At 39.7% G+C, this 20,491-nt stretch overlaps 1 pseudogene across 1 annotated transcript; it reads left to right on the top strand.

Annotated features, from left to right (window-relative positions):
- Window positions 1-8,268: 8,268 nt before the first annotated feature.
- On the top strand, window positions 8,269-8,892 carry LOC309848835 (small nuclear ribonucleoprotein Sm D1 pseudogene; annotated as a pseudogene). The gene has a single exon. The product of its transcript is annotated as a small nuclear ribonucleoprotein Sm D1 pseudogene (transcript).
- The last annotated feature ends 11,599 nt before the right edge of the window (window positions 8,893-20,491 follow it).

Here is a 20,491-nt window from a genome sequence, read left to right as displayed (position 1 = left end):
CAGTATTTGCTGTCAATCCTTCCTGGAGGGCAAAAATGACTTCGTATTGACTCAACCAATGAGCAATTGCTGAAAGTTTTAATGTGCGCAAAGTCATGCTAGGCCCTGGGGAAAATGCAAATATATGAGATGGTTCCTGACCTCCAAATAGAATTTAAATCTAGTTAGGATGAAAACAATTACATATAAAACAACATGAACAGGACAGAAGAGGATACAATTACATGGTAGGTTATCCGGTATGGGCTGCAGGTGCAGTAGAAATTTGGAGAAGAGATTGATTCAGAGGAATGGAAGAGGGGCAGAGGTTGAGGAGAGCTTAAGGTGAACTGGGTCGTGTCTAGAGAGAATTTACCGCTTGCATGGTGTCTATTTTTCTTCTTTTTTCTCTGTTTTCTTCATTGTAGACTTTCACCTGTGTGCATCTGACCTGGTTATTTGCCATTGACTCCGCCATTGTTAATATTGGCTTAGTATTTTGAACCCGAATAACTTGGACCCATTGATTCTCAAGGATGCCCTTGAAACTTTTCCCCAGACTTTCCCTTCCGAATTAGCATTAGGTGGCCGTTAGTCAACCACCCAAGCTCACAGTCTCCATCTTTATTGACATGGTAAACATGACAGGTACCGTAACATTTATTCTTCATAGCTCATCTCCAGTTGGAAGTCCAGGTCAGCACGGTATAGGGCTCATTTAATTCCTGCCTCCTCAGCTGCTAAAATAAGCAAGGGTGAGCCATGCTGGTCAAATTTTGCCATTCTCCTTCCAGTTCATTGTGATTACACAGACCCAGCCTCAATTAAGTAATTTGCTCTGTAATGGGAGGGGGTCATTTTGTGAGTGAATTTGAATGTCTGCATAGATCAGCATTATTGTTAATCACATCTGCACTTATATATATTTATATGCACACTCACAAGTGCAAAGATGCAGTTTCAAACTTAATTAAAAATAGAAAGCAACCTAAAGTGTGCTAGTATTTCCCCTGACTTCAGCATGATCTACCACTTTGACAAAATTTCATAAATCTCCTGCAATAGAAAATTCTACCGCACAGAACCATTTTATGCAGCAATATAGGTACTTAAAATATTCAACAACTTTCATCATGTTTTGCCTCTTGGTACATGAGATTTTTATGTATTTAATAGTTACATATGTTATATATTTTAAACAGTATTTTTTACTAATAGTCCCCCACAGTACATTTTTCTGAAACTCTAACATCTGTGTTTTGTTCTTGTAGCTCATGATAATAATCTTAAATTGAGCACATCCAACCACAGAGGACGGATTAGTTGGCTATTTTTTTTTAAAGGTGTCTGGATCCAGTGATGTAAACGTCAAAACTTATCAAGTCTTGGTGACAGAAATGCCTCCCCCCTCACTTCGTGAAGAGCAGTTCCAGATCTGGCATCTGAACGGCTCCTGCTGTTGCCAGGCCTGTAGCAGGTACACAGAAATCCAGAGGAGAGGAACCGTGGGGAATGTTCATTTGTTATTTATTTATAAACTTGCCGTGCCACATCATGTAAAATTAACACCTTTAATGGGCTCCTGCCTCAGTTGCTTGAAGGACGGGCTTTCACCAGCCAAGGCCACCCACCGGTTTCCAGGCAGTGTAGCTGTGAGTTTGCTTTGGGCTGCTAGCTTTGTAGAATCTACCTGCTGAAGTCATCCTTGTGCTAAACAGGTCACCAAAGGTCTGTCCCATTAGACAGAATGTTCAGGAAGCGAAGTCTTTGGGGGTTTTGTGGCTGAAGAGACGAGTGATTACTTTGGAGCGTAAATTCCTTTCTCTATCTGGTTAATGAAGAGATTTACTCCAACATTCATTTATTATAAATTGGGGGGGATGGCTTCTCCCATGCGCCAGCATCCAGAGGGTCCCTTTCCTATAAGAGTTCATAAATAATCAACGTTTACAATGAAAAGGTTTTGTAAGCATTATCTTTTCCTGTCACAAAAATTCCCTCATGCTTCTAAGGGAAGACCAATATAATTTGCAGGCGATGATTCTGGAACCAAAATGGCTTTATGCATAGAGAGTAGATGTGTTTGGGGATTTTGGAGAAATGTCTCACTTTTCACACACACTACCTCACTGCTCCTGTTTCAGTGCCTAAAATTTCAGTCTAATTTTATAGTGTTATTCAAATACAAATGATGTCTGGGAAGGGGAAACACATTAAGTTGTTCAACAAACATTTGTCAGCTTACGATGTGCTGAGTATTGCATTTGGTAGATATATAGACTCCTGAAGAATTCATGATCTAGTGGAAGAGGGAAACAAGTGATAGACAATTATAAGCCAGTTGCAAGTACTGTAGTTGAGTTGGATGCTGAGTGGTAGGGAATGGTGTCTGAAGGAGGAATTAACATTGCCTGAGGAAATCAGGAGAGCATTCACAAAGGAAGTGATATTCAAGGTTGAAGAATGGATATGCACTTACTGAGGTGACAGGAAAAAATAATTCCAGGTAATTTTCAAGGGAACAGCATGGGCACAGGTATAATAGCGACTTGTATTTGAAAGCCTGCCAGGTACCAGTTGCCATGTAAAGTACCAGGCACTGAGTGGCGTGTTTTTGACAGATCGTGTAGCCCAGTTCTAACACAGGAGACATATTATCACTTTTTTTTAAATGTGAAAAAGCAGAGGAGGTTAAATAACTTGCCCAATTTGGGGATTCAAACAGGTCTTTCTACTCCCAAGCTCATGCCCTTGCAGTGTCCATGGCTACAGTTTTGCAGAGCTGTAAGGGAACACAGATTGCCGAAGAAGGCTGAGATCCAATATGGCTGTGAGGTGAGAGGGAAAGGGCTCAGGCAAGCCAAGTTGTGACCAGATTGTGATGAGCCCTGAATGCTGTAAGAGTTCTGAACTTTACCCTATATCCAGGAGACAATGGGAAACCAGCCAAGGAAGTTTGAAGTAAGTGTGTGTGTGTGTGTGTGTGTGTGTGTGTGTGTGTGTGTGTGTGTATGTGTGTGTGTTGACCTTGTGGCAGGTGAACACAGAGGAAGATAGTGGGTGGTGGGTAGGCGGGATGGGGAGGGTGATCCTTCTGTGAGATATAGCACGGGCCTAAGCATAAGGCTTCCAGTAGCAGCAATATAAAAATGTGACCTCCTTAGTATGGAAGGGTGTTTAGATTTGGAAGGTACACAGGCTTGTGAACTACTAGCTGTGGGGCCTCGGGCAAACCCATCACATAGTCTGAATGCACAGACTGCAATTAGTCTCTTCATTATAAAAAGAAGTTAATATTATCTTCCTCATCACACTGTTGTGAAGACTGAATAACGCTATCCATGTTACACATTTGTCTCGGGCTTGTCATTGCCAATTCCTAATTACGGATGACTATTACTCTGTGAACACCCTCCAAGGAAGTCCTTTATCAGACTGTCTCATGATAGTCCTGAGCAAATGGGGTCTGGATACTCACTGAAGTGTGCAGTGTGGTGGCAGGTGCCTGGGAGGTAGAGAAAAATGAGAAAAGCCTAGAGCATTTTCCCAGAATGAAAGTTGGGTCTGGATTCTGTAGAATGACGCCCAGAGTGGGATGAGAAAGAGGAAACCAAAAGTAGACTGAGGGCAAGTCGTCCTTCCCAAAGTGGCACTCGAGATGAACTTAGTGCGCAGGTGAATCTTTACCTTTTAATAGTGCTATATTTATTTTAGTGGCAATAATTAAGTCCACCTTTCCCCCTTCCCTTTACTGGGATGGTATCCAGTGGGTCTGTTTAAAGATAAATGTTAACTAAATAACAGTGCCGGTGACACGTGGAGATAGCAAAAATTGTGACTTCGGCTGGAGACTGGGGGCATGTGGCACTAATGAATGGAGCCTTCTCCAGGGCAGGGCCCTCTTTGTTTCACCAAACCATGCCCTGCTGGTACTCTGGGAGCCCCTGTTGGAGTGTTAGCATCAAGCCTTGTGGACTATTGGCAGCTTAGAGACCATTTCTTGCCCTCTCTGCCCTGAAACAGAGGCATTTCCTCTAACAATGTGAAATCTAAATTCTTACCAAGTACTTGCTGAATTTACATTGAATTCATGAAGGAGGAGCATAATGTTCTGTATAGTATTCAGCGGGGAATTAGAATAAATGATCGGGAGCACAGGGGTAGAGTCGCTGTTCTACGTGCTAATAGCCACTTAATCTTGAATAATTCACGTAACCACTCTGAGACTTGGGTTCCTCATCTGTAAAGTATCTGATAATAATAGCACTGAACTCACAGGGCTCTTATGACCATGAGATAGTACAAATGATGCAAAATACTTTGCATAGGGCTTGTCAGAAATATTTAATAAATGTTTATAATTATCATATTAATAGCATGCTAGCTCTGACAACTGAAAGTGGATTTTGTAGGTTTGGTGCAGGTTGTGTCTGCTTTGGGAGAATGTTCATCTATTCCTTAGCACAAATCCTGCCACATAAACATTTGATGAATGAATGGACAGATGAGTAAGCCTTGGAAGAAGGGAGCTGATTTGGGGCAATTAGAAGACATTTTGTCGTATATGCTTTAGTCAGCTTGATACAAGATGGCTTGTATCTGCCTAGGCAAAAGTAAACACCTCTCCTCCTTTTAAAGGGGGGTAGTTTGTCGACATGCACATCAACCAATATCACCTTTGTTTTCTTCATTTCCAGGGATATTTTGGTTGAAACCAGGACAGAGGTGGGGCTCCTCATGAGTAAAAAGCACTTGGGGCAATACAGAACTTGGCAGTTATAACGTAGTTCACACTGTGTTAAAATCCCAGAGTCCGAGAGGTTGAATTATTTTACTCATCTAAGAAACACAATAATTCTCCTTCAATATGCTGCCTTAAGAATAACACTGCTCATAAAACTTGAAGTGATTTTTAACCTAGGTGGCTGAATGTTTTGTTCAGCTTGACTAACCCTTAGACACTCTTCTTCCTGACTTTAGGCCCTTGACCTCCCTTTTCTTAGAACATTTACTTTAGAAAACTTGCAGTTGTTTATATGTGGAATCTAAAAAACAGAATAAATGAATAAACAAACAAAAAGTAGAACCAGACCTAAAAATACAGAGAACAAACAGATAGTTGCCAAAGGGGATGGAATCAGGGGCGGGGTGGGGGGTGGTCAGATGGGTGAAGGGATGTGAGACACACGGGCTTCCAGTTATGGAATGAATAAATCAGGGGACCAAAAGTATCAGCATAAGAAATCTACTCAGGGGTGTTATAATAGTGCTGCATGGTGACAGGTGGTAGCTATGTTTGTGCTGAGCGTAACAACTTGTAGACTTGTGGAATCACTGCGTTGTACACCTGAAACAAATGTAACATTGTGTGTCAGCTGTACTCAAAAGACGTATTACAAAAAAAATTGTAGTTGCAAATTCTTTCTCTGTCCCTTTGAGCTCTAAATCTTCTACAACCTAGAAAAGATTCTCAAGAACAGAGGTCTATCCCTCTGAAACGTAATCACTGAAAAGATGGCACCCCTGTGTCCTAGGCTTTGTGAGGCAGAGTCTCCCAAGTTTGGGATCAGGCAGATTAGTCAGCGTGATGATTACGTGATAAAGAGATCCATCTTACCAGAATAGGGAGATCATTTTCAGACCTTGGTGCTTGATGGGGCTCATCTCGGAGCCCATCTAGAGCATCACACCCAGGCAGGCCATGCTTCCTGGGGGTGTTCAGCTGCCTGTTGCACACTTTTCTTTGCTCTTTGATTTCCTTTCCTGTCATGACCCCATCCCCACTCTAGAACACTTACCCCTGTCCTGCATTCTTCTCTTCCACTCAACCCTGGTGGATCTTCAGCCATTATATGGAAGGATCACTGCTCTGCATTCTGGTTGGCCATCCCTTGAGAAAGAACACCCCAGCTTCAGCTGCCATGGTTGGTTCTCTGCTGTTGTGTTCAGAGAGCTTGCTTGCAGCTCTTGCAGTGGGTCTGCTTGTGATGCTTCATGGCCCTGGGCAAGGCAAGTGAGGGGATTCTCTGTGACAGCTCTGGAGCGATGCTTGACCTGGCACCTGCAGTGGTTCACCTTGTTCTGGCACTCTGTCAGTGTGAGCTCGTGGTGGTGACTAGGTGTCTTCGATGTGATGACTGGGTGGTTAAAAGAAAGATGCATGGGTCAGCGCTTCTATAAAGTAAGATTTCACCAGTGAATACCAATTTTTTTTTAAAAAAAAGATTGATATCTTAAGTTTTAAGTGGTATTTTGAATCAAATTCTACCTGCCCTCAAGTGAAAATGCACTCGAGGAATGCACACCTGTGCACATCTGTATGAGAGGTAGACAGTTATCCTGGGATTAGAGCTATTGAGGATGAGGGACCCTGATGGGCTGTCAGTGTCCTCAGTGAAAGCCTGATGCTTCAGTGGAGAAGAGATGCAGTTGTCTACTTCTGCAGCATTACTGGTCAGCGTTCTCTCTGTCAACCTGCTTCCTTAGCTGCTAAACCCCTCTCAACGTCCTATCCCCAAGGTCCCTCCTATATCCTCCCACAGGACCCTGTGAGAGTCTCCATCCCAGCACAGAGGACACCACAGGGTAATTGTGTATTTACTGTCCTCTCTTTTCACAGGACTCTGAACTCCCTTGAGAACAGAGGCTGTATCTCGTTCATCTCCAAATCCTCAGAAACTAGCACAATTCCTGTTTCAAGATTAGCACTCAGTGAATCTATTTTGGGACCAGTGAATGGGAAGTATTACTTTTATTTCAACAGTAGATTTGCATATATTAAGGCTTTAATAGTATTTTGAACATCTAATGATTAGTCACAAATTAAAATACAATTTTATCATAAAAATTTTTTAAAAGCACAAAAGCTTTCATAAAATAGAGAAAAGAAAAAAAATTCTATTCCCAGTTTTCTTTCTTCCTTTAGTGTTATTTTAAACACTTTCCCAGAAGAATTTCAGGATAGTTTGTCAGATTTGTTTTTTCTGAATGTGTTTTCCTAAAAATTCCCACTGAGACTAGAAATGCATTAAATGTAGAACAGATTTGGGAAGAACTGTCATGTTTACTCTTTTTTGTTGTTGTTTTGTTGTTTTGTTTTGTTTTGTTTTGTTTTAGGCAGAAGGGAATAACTGATCCCTGCCTCTTATGTACAGGGCTGGGAAACAGTAATGGATAAAGACTGAACAGTTTTCCATTGGACACATGATTGCTCACGCCAGTTATGCAAACCTTTTTTTTTTTTTTCCCCTGTTTAAGGTGTTTGGGAGTTTTGTTCACTGAGATTATTTCAAGGTATTTTGATTTCCATAGTTTTGAGTTCAGATTAAAAATATAATGTTGGCCAGGATGTGGAGAAAATGTAACCCTTGTGCTTTACAGGTGGGAGCGTAAATTGGTGGAGTCACTATAGAAAATGGTATGAAGTTTCCTCAAAAAATTAAAACAGGGGTGCCTGGGTGGCTCAGTGGGTTAAGCTTCTGCCTTTGGCTCGGGTCTTGATCCCAGGGTCCTGGGATCGAGTCCCACATCGGGCTTTCTGCTTGGCAGGGAGCCTGTTTCCCTACCTTTCTCTCTCCCTGCCTATCTGCCTACTTGTGATCTCTGTCTGTCAAATAAATAAATAAAATCTTTTAAAAAAATTTAAAAGAAAACTACCATATGATCTAGCAATTTCACTTCTGGGTATTTACTCAAAAGAATCAAAATCAGGCTCTTGAAGAGATACCTGCATTCCCATGTTCACTGTAGCATTATTCACAGTAGGCAAGATATGGAAACAACATAACTATCCATTGATGGATGAATGGATAAAGAAAAACGTGGCTTATATGTGCAGTGAACTATGTTATTCAGCATTAAAAAAGAAGGAATCCTGCCATATGTGACAACATGGATGAAACTTGAGGACATTATGTTAAATGAAATATGCCAATAACGGGAAAAATACTGTATGATTCCACATATAGGAGATATTTAAAATAGTCAGACTCTTTGAAACAGAGGGCAGAATAGTGGTTTCCAGAGACTGGAGAAGTGGGAAAGGGGGAGTTGCTATTCAGTGGGTAATGGCAGTTTCATTTATAGAAGATGAGTAACTTCTAGAGATCTACTGTACAACATTGTGGCTATGGTTAATACTACTTTTAAAATTTATTTATTTATTTGAGAGAGAGCATGCACATGAGTGCGGGGGTGCAGGAGGAGCAGAAGGAGAGGGGGAAGCAGACTCCCAGCTGAGCTGGGAGCCCAACATGGGGCTTGATCCTAGGACCCTGAGATCCTAACCTGAGCTGAAGGCAGATGCTTAACCAACTGAGTCACCCAGGTGCCCCTGGTTAACAATACTTTACTGTACACTTAAAAATTCAAGCACTTGATACTCCTAGACTTTTGGACCTGGGTAGTCGGGTTTTGTGCACAATCCCACCGAAACAGTGACGGCGCCGCTAGGATGAAGCTCATAAGATTTTTGATGAAATTGAGTCACGAAACTGTAACCATCGAATTAAAGAATGGAACACAGGTCTGTAGAACAATCACAGGTGTAGATGTCAGCATGAATACCCATCTTAAAGCTGTGAAAATGACTTTAAAGAGTAGAGAACCAGTACAGCTGGAAACACTGAGTATTCGAGGAAATAACATTTGATATTTTATCCTACCAGACAGCTTACCTCTGGATACACTACCTGTGGATGTTGAACCAAAGGTGAAATCTAAGAAAAGGGAAGCTGTTGCAGGAAGAGGCCGAGGCCAAGGAAGAGGAAGAGGATGTGGTCGGGGTAGAGGAAGAGGGGGTCCTAGGCGATAATGTCTCTCAAGATTACTATTTCAAAGTGATACATGATTGGGGATATTTTTTGTACAGGTTTTGTTTGTTTATGTCAGTTTTTAATAAACATAAATGTAGGACAGAAAAAAAAATTCAAGCAGTTATTCTTACCACAACCAGCCAACAAACCAACCAACCAAACAAATAAACCAAGAGAAAGCCAAGATGAGGAGAGTTACTAGAATGTACTTAATACTCATCTTATCCTGAATCCTAACACACGAGTCTATGATATAGCAAAATTTTTTTAAGTTCAGTTTTCTTATCTGGAAGACATATAATAAGTATCAAACAAACAAAAAGTATAGCAAGTCTAAATACTAAACAAAACAAAAACGCATGGCCTCAAGGTTCAGCACTCTGTCTCCAGTAATCCGGTGTTGAAGAACAGTCTTTGCTTCTCCACCTCCTCCCCAACCCCCAGTCTACTTGTGGAAGTGTCAGCACTCCAGAAGAGAGTGGGAAACCTGTGTGAATTAATACCTTGTTGGGGTCTTGTTCCTTCTTCACTACTCCATTTAGTAGAAGTTGGAGACCAATACTAATTTGTAAGACTCTTTTACCCCGCTTCTGGTTTATTGTCCTAGAGGGCAAAAGAGGGGTCTCCAAATGGGAAGGTCTCAGGCAGAGGAGAATAACTGATCCCCGCCTTTTATTTACAGGGCTGGGAAACAGTAATGGATAAAGACTGAGCAGAAAACTTTAGAAATTGACTTTAGTAGTTGACTTGTGTCTTTTTCCTCTAAAGCTTTCCACAGTATATGGATCTGATTTTTTTTTTTAAAGAATCAATTTGTTCCACTAAAAAGATTCAATTTCTCTGGCAAGTGCAGGCATTATTATCAAATCTCGTGTTCCTCAAAGATCATTAGAGGTAACTCAGATGTACTTCTCTGATTAAACTGCTGAGCTTCACCTAAATTGCCAACCTGCAGAAACATGAGCAAATAAATAGTTGTAGTTTTAAGTCACTTGGACTTTGTTGTTGTTATGCAGCTATAGCTAACTGATACACACTCCTTATTTTCAGTAACCTTCCATAGTCATGAAAAGGAGATAATATTTATTTATTTATTAATTAATATTTTATTTATTTATTTGACAGACACAGATCACAAGTAGGCAGAGAGTTAGGGAGAGAGAGAGAGAGAGAGAGACAGAGGAGGAAGCAGGCTCCTTGCTGAGCAGAGAGCCCAATGCAGAGCTTGATCCCAGGACCCTGGGATCATGACCTGAGCTGAAGGCAGAAACTTTAACCTGCTGAGCCACCCAGGCACCCCTAGAAGATAATATTTAAAAAATAATAGTCATTTAATATATTTTGGGGGCATATATATCTGAATGAGTGAATGCAAGAAATAGTATAATAATTTTTTTCTTAGTCAAATTTCAGGTTTAAAAACATTGACTTTGGTGCCTTTAATGTTGGTTTTCTCCCCACTGCTCTATTATTTGGTGTACACCTTTCTAACAGCAGCAGTTGCACTGAATTGCAGTTATGTATGTGTGTGTTTCGTTAGGTTACATGCAATTTGAGGGCCAGAGTTGTTTACTAGTCAATCCCTGAATCTTCAGTGCTCTTATACACCCAATGTATTTAAAAAGTGATTCTTTTGGATTTTACAAGGATATATGAAGTTTTGACCTCTGGAAACTGGAGGGCAGCCTTATTGGTGTCAGTGGTTTTAACCCATGACTGAAAATTAAAATAATTTGAAAAGCTTCAAAACTATCAGAGTTCAGCCTCACTTCAAGCTAATTCACAATGCCCGAGGGGTAGGAGTAGCCAATACTAATGTGCAGCCAGTGTTGAAAACCTCTGAGTTCAAATGTCCTTAAAGTTTATTAGTATTCTAGCACTGGGAAATGACCTTCTCGTGCAAAAAGAGGAACCTGTTAAGAACTAATTTGGAATCACTAAATATTCTAATTTTCAAGGTTAAAACATGGGTGATAATTGAAGTGCTATATTATGAGTGCATGAATTGTGTAAATAAATAGGATAATTCATATCATAATCTTGTTTTTTTATTTTATTTTTTTTTTACCAAAGCTCTAATATATTTATCATAGGTTTTTAAAAACATTTTGACAAACACTGATTTCATTTTTCCATTTTATTTTCAGCCAAGACCTTCAAAATATTTTAGTGTTTATGTCTTGGTTTTGATTTTGAACATTTTGAAATGGCTCATTTAAAAAAGTTTTTGTTCAACAATAGCTCATCTAGAACAAGTCACTCAAGATTACCTCCCACATGAATATTTATGCCTTAAGGTCTCAATTTGACAACATTAAGCTCTGTATTCTTATTTCTTAAACAACCAAAACGTATTTATAGATTGATTTTAATGCACTTTTTCCCCCATTTGAATACACTATGATTAAAAGTTCACAGCATTGGTTACATTATATAATTTGAGAAATAACCAACAATGTCCCTAGTGATTAAATATTCAAGTTTGCAATTATTTTGTAACTTTTGTTCAGCTCTTCGCTCACTCTAAAAATTATCATAAAATTTTGAAAGATGTCCTCAGTGTAGAATATGTCCATAAAATATTAAATATTCAATTTTCCTCTATCATGGCTTGAAAAATTCATAATTACATGATGATCCACATAATAACTCATTCTGAAAAGTCATATATGGCACTCCCTCTGTGACTGAGTTAATAATTTACTGCTGTGTGGGATTTTCACTCTGCACTGTTAGTCTTGGGAACATTTATTAAGCAAATGTTCATTTGCAAAGATCAGGATGTGAATGAAGAGGGTAAGAATTTAATGAGGAGTGACAGACAGGTGAACTGATTCCATATAGAACTTTAGTACAAGGGAAAGCAGAGAGCTTTATCTTTCGTTGCCTCGATAGACACCTGAAATGAAATATAGAAGACAGAAGGCAGGAGAAAAAAATGATGCTCTCCTGCAGGGGCCAACAGGGGGATAAATCAAGGAAAGCGAGGAATACAATTCAGGCCATTTGGAGAGATGCCATTGAACGTGATGCTTTGAGCTTATATAGCAGAGGGGATGCTGACTTTTTATTTTAAAGTCACCAAATGCTGCCAAAGAGAAAATTTCATCTCTTCTCTCTCTCTTTTTTTTTTTTTCCCCTCTGATACTCCAAAAATTCATTGATAGCTACTATCAGTGCTTGAGTGACCAAAGCATGCAGCTGAACGACGAGACGGTGGAGTAAGAAGCTTCTCCAGGACTGGTTATCTTCGGGCCTAGAATTGCTTTACAGAGACTTTGGGAAAGCCACGTTGCTTAAATAAAAGCCTACCATTTTTTTATATAATATCTAGGAATAAACCTTAGAAATGAATAATCCATATTTTCTTAATTGGGTCAGTTCTGTAGGGATATAAGCAACATAGCTGAAATGAGCAGTTTGTGTTTGATTTATTGCATAATTGTATATGTGGTAACTGTGACTTCACCTCTCCCTGTCGTCTTGGGCAGATATTGAAATATTCACAGCAGTGATGGATCCCAGGACAAGTCATCAGATGCAATGAAGAAGGAACACTGCCCAGTTGCTCTATTCTATTAATTTTTGACTGATGTGTGTTGAGGCTTGACAGAAAGAATATAGAACCCATGCCTAGGTAACTTCTATGCCATTTTCATTTCTTTCTGGAACATGGTGAGGGTTAATACATACATAAATGAATAAAATGAACATGAATTTACAATAAAAAAATAAGAGGCCATAATACAAACTAATGATTCAAATTTATTGAAGATTTATCTGTAGGCCCCCATTCTAAAATCTCCACACTTCAGCTGTTCATCTGTAATGGTCACTTACGAAAACCATATTGAGCCACCGAGGAGGATATGAAGGATCAAATTTTGTTGGTTGGATATAGTTTTGATTTGGTTTGTTTCCCCTGAAAATCAAAGGCTACATTTGATATCTTTGAAAATGTGGAACTTTGCCTGAGCCAGGTGGTCCTGAAAAATAGCAGAACTTAAGATATACACAGATACAGACAGACCTTGGCTCGATCCAGACTTTGCCATTGGTTGGCTGTGTGACATTAGACACATGACAACTCTGAGTTTGTATCCTCAAATGTGAAGATGTGTGTCAGAGAGTGGTCTCTTCAAATTCTTAGCTCTGAAATTCCATGGTTAGAGAATCATGTTGGTGTTTCCATATAGGTTGGTAATGATGAGTCTAAAATACCTTTTTCATGCCATTAATTTTTTTTAAGAAACATATCTTGATGGGTCTAATGTTTTGTTTTAGTTCTTTTTATCCATATGAAGAGGCTATGGATTCTTGAATTTGAACATTTGTTCTGAGGGTAAACCAGAAATATTTGTGCTAAAATTTATCTCTGTACTTCCATTCCATTACCTGGAAATGCTTGTCATTGTGACCAATAATAAATACCAGAGATTTCCCTCCTGTGTAATTCTCTGGGGCTTCAAATTTATATATGACCTTGGGTGAAATGCCCAGGTATAATTTCAAATAATCAGGTACTTTGAAGAGATTTGTCTTCAGTATTTTTCCTCTTCGTGGAGATGTGAATAAAAGCTGGCCGTAATCAGCACCCAGCAGGGAATCAGTGAAATATTTTTTTACGATGTAAGGAAAGGCTTGGCTTCTGGTTTTAACTTAGGCCCAGCTTTTTAAGCAAGGTTCTTCCCATTTTATAAATGACAATAATTTTTGTAATGGTATATCTTACGGGTATTTTGAATCGAATGGGGGGGCCTGTGTTCCCTTTACATGTCCTGGCAGGAGGAAGTATATCGAGTGCTACATTTTGTATGCCTGTATTTAAGAGAAAAGTTCTTGATAATATTTATCTAGAACTCAAAATGAGTCTAGTCTTTTTAATCTCCTGGCTTTGTCCTCATTCTTGATGTCAGTCTTCACTTTCAAATCATTTAAAATCTAAATGTTTGCTGAAACTCTAACCGTACCAGTGGTCAATTCACTTGTGTTTGCTACAAGAAAGTTACATCCCAAGAAAGGTTCAATTTTTGAGACCGGTAGAGACTGGGCAAGGATTTACAACCAAGTTCTTTGAATAATAAGAAGTCGATTTCCTCATCAAAAATATTAGTTATCAAGGTCTAAATGAGGTCACTTTCACATGCTAGGAAGATATACAGTACTCAGTGGTCTACCCTAAATAATTCCTCTAACTATAAATTTCAAGATGAAGTGAGGCCCAGTTTTAATCATAGCATTTAAAAACTTCAGACTTCTTTTATCCTTAAAAATAATGGTTAAGAAAATAATGACAGTAACGGTGAATATTGGGGAAACAGTCTTTGAGTTTTCAAATACAATGATTTATCATTATTATGTGTTCTTGTGTGGTAGCACCAAAAACTTGCATACATGTATATAAAATATACACCCTCACATATATATCATTGGATGTTGGCAACAAAGTATAAGACTTTGTAACTTCAATGAAAATATTTTGTAGGATATGTAAACTGGAGGCTCCACCGAGTTGCTCAAAAATTATTTGGTTAAAGGGTAAATACACCTTGTACATCATAATGAAAGTCTTATAGGTAGGGGTGGAGATTAACACTTCAGGCTGTCTACAGAATATTAATAAAATTCAATATATTTTCTAAAAGGTATAATTTATATTTTGTGGAAATGAGACCCTTTTCTAATAAAATTCTTCTGTCCTTCATTCTGTTCATATAATTTTGCTATAAATCATCCTGTAGGAATTTTTTCCCCCTAAATATTCATCTCAGGGAGAACCTATTTAAATAAGCCCTCTTAGCAAGATCTTTCAGAATTAAAATTATACCACAAGCAATACTTCATCCAATATGTTTCTTCCTATAAATTTTTCTTATGCCTGAAATAATATTTTTGTTGAATTGCATTATGTTAAAATTGTTGATTTGAGGTGACTTCAATAGTAAAGAAACACTGTGTTGGAAGACCAACAAATTATCTTAGCCTTTTTAATTGCACTTTCTCTGAGTCTGCACCACTACAGCTCCTTTCTGCTCCCCATCTACATATATAGTGAGGAAAAACCCAAGGGCATTATTCTCAGCTTCACCACAAAGAAAGAATAAGAAAGAAGAAAAATTGCTGTTGGATATACTAGGTTTCCTTGGTTTCTGGTAAACTAGAACATTATGCTCTTTCACAGTTGTCTGAAGCTCATTTTATTCTACTGTCTGGTAGTCATTAGAATAAATTCTTCTATTTTATTCCTGGTAAGAATATAATAAGTAATTTGATTTCTTAGGATGTGAGGTATAATATGAAGAGTAGATGGACATGTCAGGCATTCACACACACACACACACACACACACACACACATAAAACACACACACGGACACACATTCATGGACACACAATACATTAATGTCAGGTCCTACGCAAAGTCTTATACTTGGGGGTGTCCCTTGAGGATCTTATAGGGGGACTCCAGGGTCAGACAAACTGCAGAGCTCAGAGAAGATTTTTGATGGGGTGATTAGCAAATTTCTTGCCTTTATAAATCATCAGATGCTTGACAAATGAATATTCACATATTTTACTTCACCTATTTCTTATATCTGCCCAATGAGGTAGGAGGAGCACTCTACCACTCGCATTTTCCATATGGAAACTGAGGTCTACTTAGATTCAGTGACTTTGCAAGATTATACCACTCATAGTTTTTGTTTTGTTTTTGGATGCACTACTTTGTTTCTGTCAACTTACCTCTTAATCCTTCTGGGCTCTCCAGCGGCTCTCACATCATCTTACCCCTAAGCATCAGGCTGGAGATGAAGAAGGGCTCAGATTAAATGTGTCTATTTATTATATGTTGTGGGAGATATATGAGAAGCAGTAGTGGGCAGAGCTTCCACAGTCCTTGTGAACACTGGGCACTCTGTGTGGGATAAGGGGGCTCATAGGCTGTAGCATAAATATATCTGGGAAGAGAACTCACTGCCCTTATAAGCTCCATTTTGCTCCCTAGAGAAGAGGGTGGGCTCGAGACCCCTACAAGACTTTGTACCATCCACAAATATTTATTGTGTGCCAATGATAATTTTAAAAAATAATATTTATTGGAGGTTTACTATGAGTTGGACACTTGTAAATATTTGCACATGAATAAATTCAATACACACAGCAATGCTATTGGTTGTTATTACTCTTATTGATTATAGCTATTATTATATCCCCCACTGAACAGATAAGAAAATTAAAGCACAGAGAGTTTAATTATTTGCCCAAAGTCATAAAACCGGGAGTGATGGAACCAAGATCTCAACCAAGCCAGAACTTGGGTTGTGCTGTGCAGCCTCACTGGATCTTAGAAGCTACACTAAGTGATAAAAATACAAAATCAACAAGGCTGTGTTCCCTAATGGATCCAGAGTCTATCTGGGAAAGACAGACATGCCACAGGAAGGGTCTGGGCAAGGTTCAGCTAATATCCTAAATCTAGTGCACCATTTCTGAGTGCTCTCAGGGGCTTGATTCTGGAAGCAGTGAGACTTTAGCTGAGTCCAGAAGGTTGACTGAGGGTTTGTCAATCTTTAGGGTCCAAGGAAGCTGATCCTTAAGTATCAGGAATAGCACCTAGGAAGGATAGAGGCAAGAAATGACATAGTGCATTCCCTCTGAGTTTGGCGTGATTGGCACAAAATGGCAGACAGGGAGGAGTGGAAACCAAAGCTGAAAAAGTAGGCAGGGGCCAGATCATAAATACTTTGTAGAACACGAAGTATAGCTTGGACTTCATCACGGAGAACATGGGGGACCATGGAAGGGTCTTAGGTAGGAGAGTCATATGAGATTTGTGTTTTAGTAAGAAACCCTAGAATCAGTAGAAAGGATGGATTCAAAGTGGTGGTAGAGATGGGCAGCAGTCAGACTAATTATTACAGCTTGCTGTGAGAAATGGTGGGTGCACCCTTAACTAGGGCAATGGTAGACTCTAAGAGAGTGAGAGAGAGAGAACTCTGCACTTACATACTTGCTGTTTCCAGGCTTACTCTTACTAATATCATTAGTTTCTTTTACTATTTTGCCCAGGTTTTTTTTTTTTTTTTTCCCCTGCCTTAGAAGAGAATGTTACAGATAACAAAAATCCAACTGGAAATGGCTAGAGTAATGAGAAAAATTTGTATCTCACATAGGACATTTGGTTAATTGAGGAGCTCAATGACAATACTAAATCATTTTATTCCATTTATCTGTGCCACCTTTCTCAGGATCACCTGTCTCCCCTATATCTGGATGGTCCTCATGGTCTCAGAATGGCTGCCACAGTCCCAGGAACCAAAGCCATCAGACAAACTAGGGAGGAGTTCAAAGCATCCCCCAACCCCCAACACACATAGCTGCATAAAATAGAACCAGAGTTCTTGTGGCAAGAAAAGAAGGAAGGAAGTATTCAAGGAGATAACTAACAGGGCTCGCCCAGAATACAATGAGAAAGAACATGCAATTCATCTTCTTGCATTAAAAGAATAGGATTACACAGCAAGAATCAAGCCTTGTGTGCAGATCATCTGAACAAATTACCTGAATTTCTTCATCTGCTCTTTAAGTGTGCCATTAGGCAGGTTTAGCAAGTCTGATCAGAGTTTCATGTAAATGGGGTTCAGACTGGAAAGGAAATAAGGGAAAACGGTCTTTTTGGCCTCAAGAGACAGTGACAGAAGGAGAAAGAGGACAGTGAGACTGGGGATGCCCTGTTTTCCCTTCTTGGGCTGGTTTGGGGCAGAAGCAGTGATGCTGTGGTGTATATGGGGTGTGTCCTAGCCTTACGTAGCTGACAGGAAGCAGTGATCAAATGATGTCCATGTTGCACCGCCCATTTGCAATTTTGGGAGGAGATTTCTCAGCAAAGAGCCTTATGGAGGGGAGGAAGTATGGTCAGACAGAAAGAAGATCTAACTGGCTCTCTTTAGGCTTTCTGAATTTCCATGTGTTGTAGGAGCTGAGCCGACACCCAGCCTTCTTGGGGACAGCACTGCAGGTGTCTGTCTCTGCATGAGCCGGGAGGCTGGGCATTAGACATGGTGGAGACCTGGTGGAGCCAAAAGAATAAGCCGGAAGTTCAAGACCTGTATTACTCCCAAGAGACAGGTGCATTCAGGACACAGCACAAGCATGCAGACACCAGCCAAGGACTAGAGGGTCTGCTAGTGCCAGCCTCCACACTCCTTTGAGGTCAAGAAGCCACATACCCCTGCTTTTTTATTTGTGGAAGCTGCATTTGGTAGAGAAGAGTATCTGAGAGTCTGAACCAAGATCAAGTGGGAGTTAATACCACAACCCTTTCGCATGGTGCAGATCTCTGAGGCAGTTAGGGTTTTCATAAACATGGTTTCTTCTTCCCTAAAGTCTTGGTTCCTCTGGTATTGGATGACGTATGACAAACATGTTTACAACAGATCTGCTTAGGAAAAGAAGGAGAAAAATGTTGAACAAACCCACATGATGCCTGTTCTTTCCTATACGAATATTTGGTTTATTCTTATTCATTAGAAGGGATACTTATTACGAATGAAGCACATTAACTTCACAAAAGGAAATGTTTGTGCTAAGGAAGTCTTTACTATGAAGGTTTTACTGAGATAAGGCTCAATTCTTTAATTGCCATTAATTTGTGCCCAATTAAAATGGGGACTAAGAACTACAGTGAGTATAAATGAAGGAAATCAAAGTGGTGAAGATCTGGAAACCCTAGGGACCTTTACAGCAAAAGATTAGGCAGTAGTAAAAATAAAACAAAACGAAACAAAACAAAACAAAAATCTGCTAGCTACAAATATATAAAGGGTTATGTTGACAAAATCAAATGATCAACATAAATTTGCTTTTATGAGTTCTAAAGTGTTAGGGAGAGCTAAGCTCTTTGTAGCCTATTGTATTGTGTGTAGTTCCGGAGGACATAGTCAACCCAATAGGCCAAAAGTATAGGGAAGCAGATTGCATCTCCACACAAGAAACGGTGGGCTCTCCAACAGTGGAATGTGCTAACCTTAAAAAATGGAAGCTGAAAGGGTTGGAGGATAGGATGAATCTGTCTTTCAGGGTGAAACTAGGTGTGCACCATGACTCTGTTAAGCCTCTAAGTCTCTGCTGCTCCAAGAAACAATTTCTTAAGTCAGTAAAGAATTTGTTCACTGTGGGTCTTTTTTGTATTGGTGGGATTTATGCTTGTGAGGAGAACTGACCAGAGTTGCTCACCATTCAGAGTATGGGCCTTGGGCCAGCCGCTGCCACCCCACCCAGGAAAGTGCTGGAAATGCAGAACCCTGACCCACCGCCGAGATTCCAGGGCCACCCCCTCATACACTTCAAAGTGGGAGAAGCACTGAGTTAGACACTTCAGGAACCACAACCAAACTCCCTGTGGATGAAAGAGTCAGACCTGGGGGACCTGAGGGTTCTCCGAGCCAGAAAAGCTCAGTTCAGACTCCTGCCCACCCTTCTGTTGGGACAAGTAACCCAAACCTCAGAGTGACAGAGTGGGTTGATTTAGGGTTAAAATCGGTGGTGTGCATTGTAAGGACAAATACAACTTAAAGATGGGAGGCTTCATTCTTGCTCTTGAAAGTAAGAGAAGAGATTTTCCTCCTTTTGTCTCAAAGCCCTTACCTTAGAAAACTTGTCATTGAACATACTTTTTCATCCATTTGAAATATATATGAATCTTTTTGAAAACCAGATAGGACTTTTGTCAGCTCTCTGACCTGGGAATGTCTTTCTCAAGGACCTAGGAGTCATGTCTTTAAAATGTAAACGTCAAGGATGATAGCACCCCTACCCCTCAGGGTTTGTTCGAGGGAAAGGGCCTACCTTCCACACACCTGTTCCAACTTCCCAAACTACTTCCTGTCCTAAAGATCTGAGAAGTTTCTTTTTCCTTTGGATAAAGCCAATTAGCCAACACAGGTGGTCACCCCAACTATCAGGTGAAGTTAGGATAAACAGAAAATACTGTCAAGTCCTCTGACTTAAGGACTAGTTACTATTTATCTCAAGAACAAAAGCATGTGTGTAATGGGTTGTGTCTGCGTGGCTATGTAAGGGGGGTGGGGTCAGTTTCTTTTGTGTTTTCACAGCCTCTCAGTGGATTGTCTATGATGTGCACCACGTTCAGGCTTAATGCTTATTCAGTAATGAAAGTGTTTTCTTTCTTTCCTACCTTTGTGGAGAGGTTTTTTCTGTTGGGGGAAGATTTTGTCTTTTAATTATATTTCCCCAACACATACTGTTACAGTAATAGATTATTAAGCATTTACCGACTCATTCGCTATTTCTATGTCTCCATAATTTGTCATTTCTCTTTTCTTCCTTCCTTCCTTCCTTCCTTCCTTCCTTCCTTCCTTCCCCCTTCCTTCCCTGTTATTCATCTTTTCTTCTTCGATTTTTTTCTTTTTTCCAAATTGGTATGTAAGCCTTTTCTTCTCTAGTTTAATTATTCTGTATAGATGGGATAGTACCTTTATGAGAGGATCTGTATCACAGGTGTCTTTTTTTAAAAAAAGTGACAGGATGGACCCAAACAATTAAAACATTAGCTTAATCCAAAGTATGCTTCCCCCCCCACCCCAGGGAGGAAGTTTTAGGCCCCCTGATATTTATTCTTGAGAATTCAGAACAAGAGATGTTTCCTGACATCGCAAAAGAAGGTGTTTATATGAAGAA

This window comes from Mustela nivalis (genome assembly GCF_964662115.1).
Source record: "Mustela nivalis genome assembly, chromosome: 15".
NCBI classification, from domain to species: domain Eukaryota; kingdom Metazoa; phylum Chordata; class Mammalia; order Carnivora; family Mustelidae; genus Mustela; species Mustela nivalis.
This window is presented reverse-complemented; position numbering and strand designations above follow the sequence as displayed.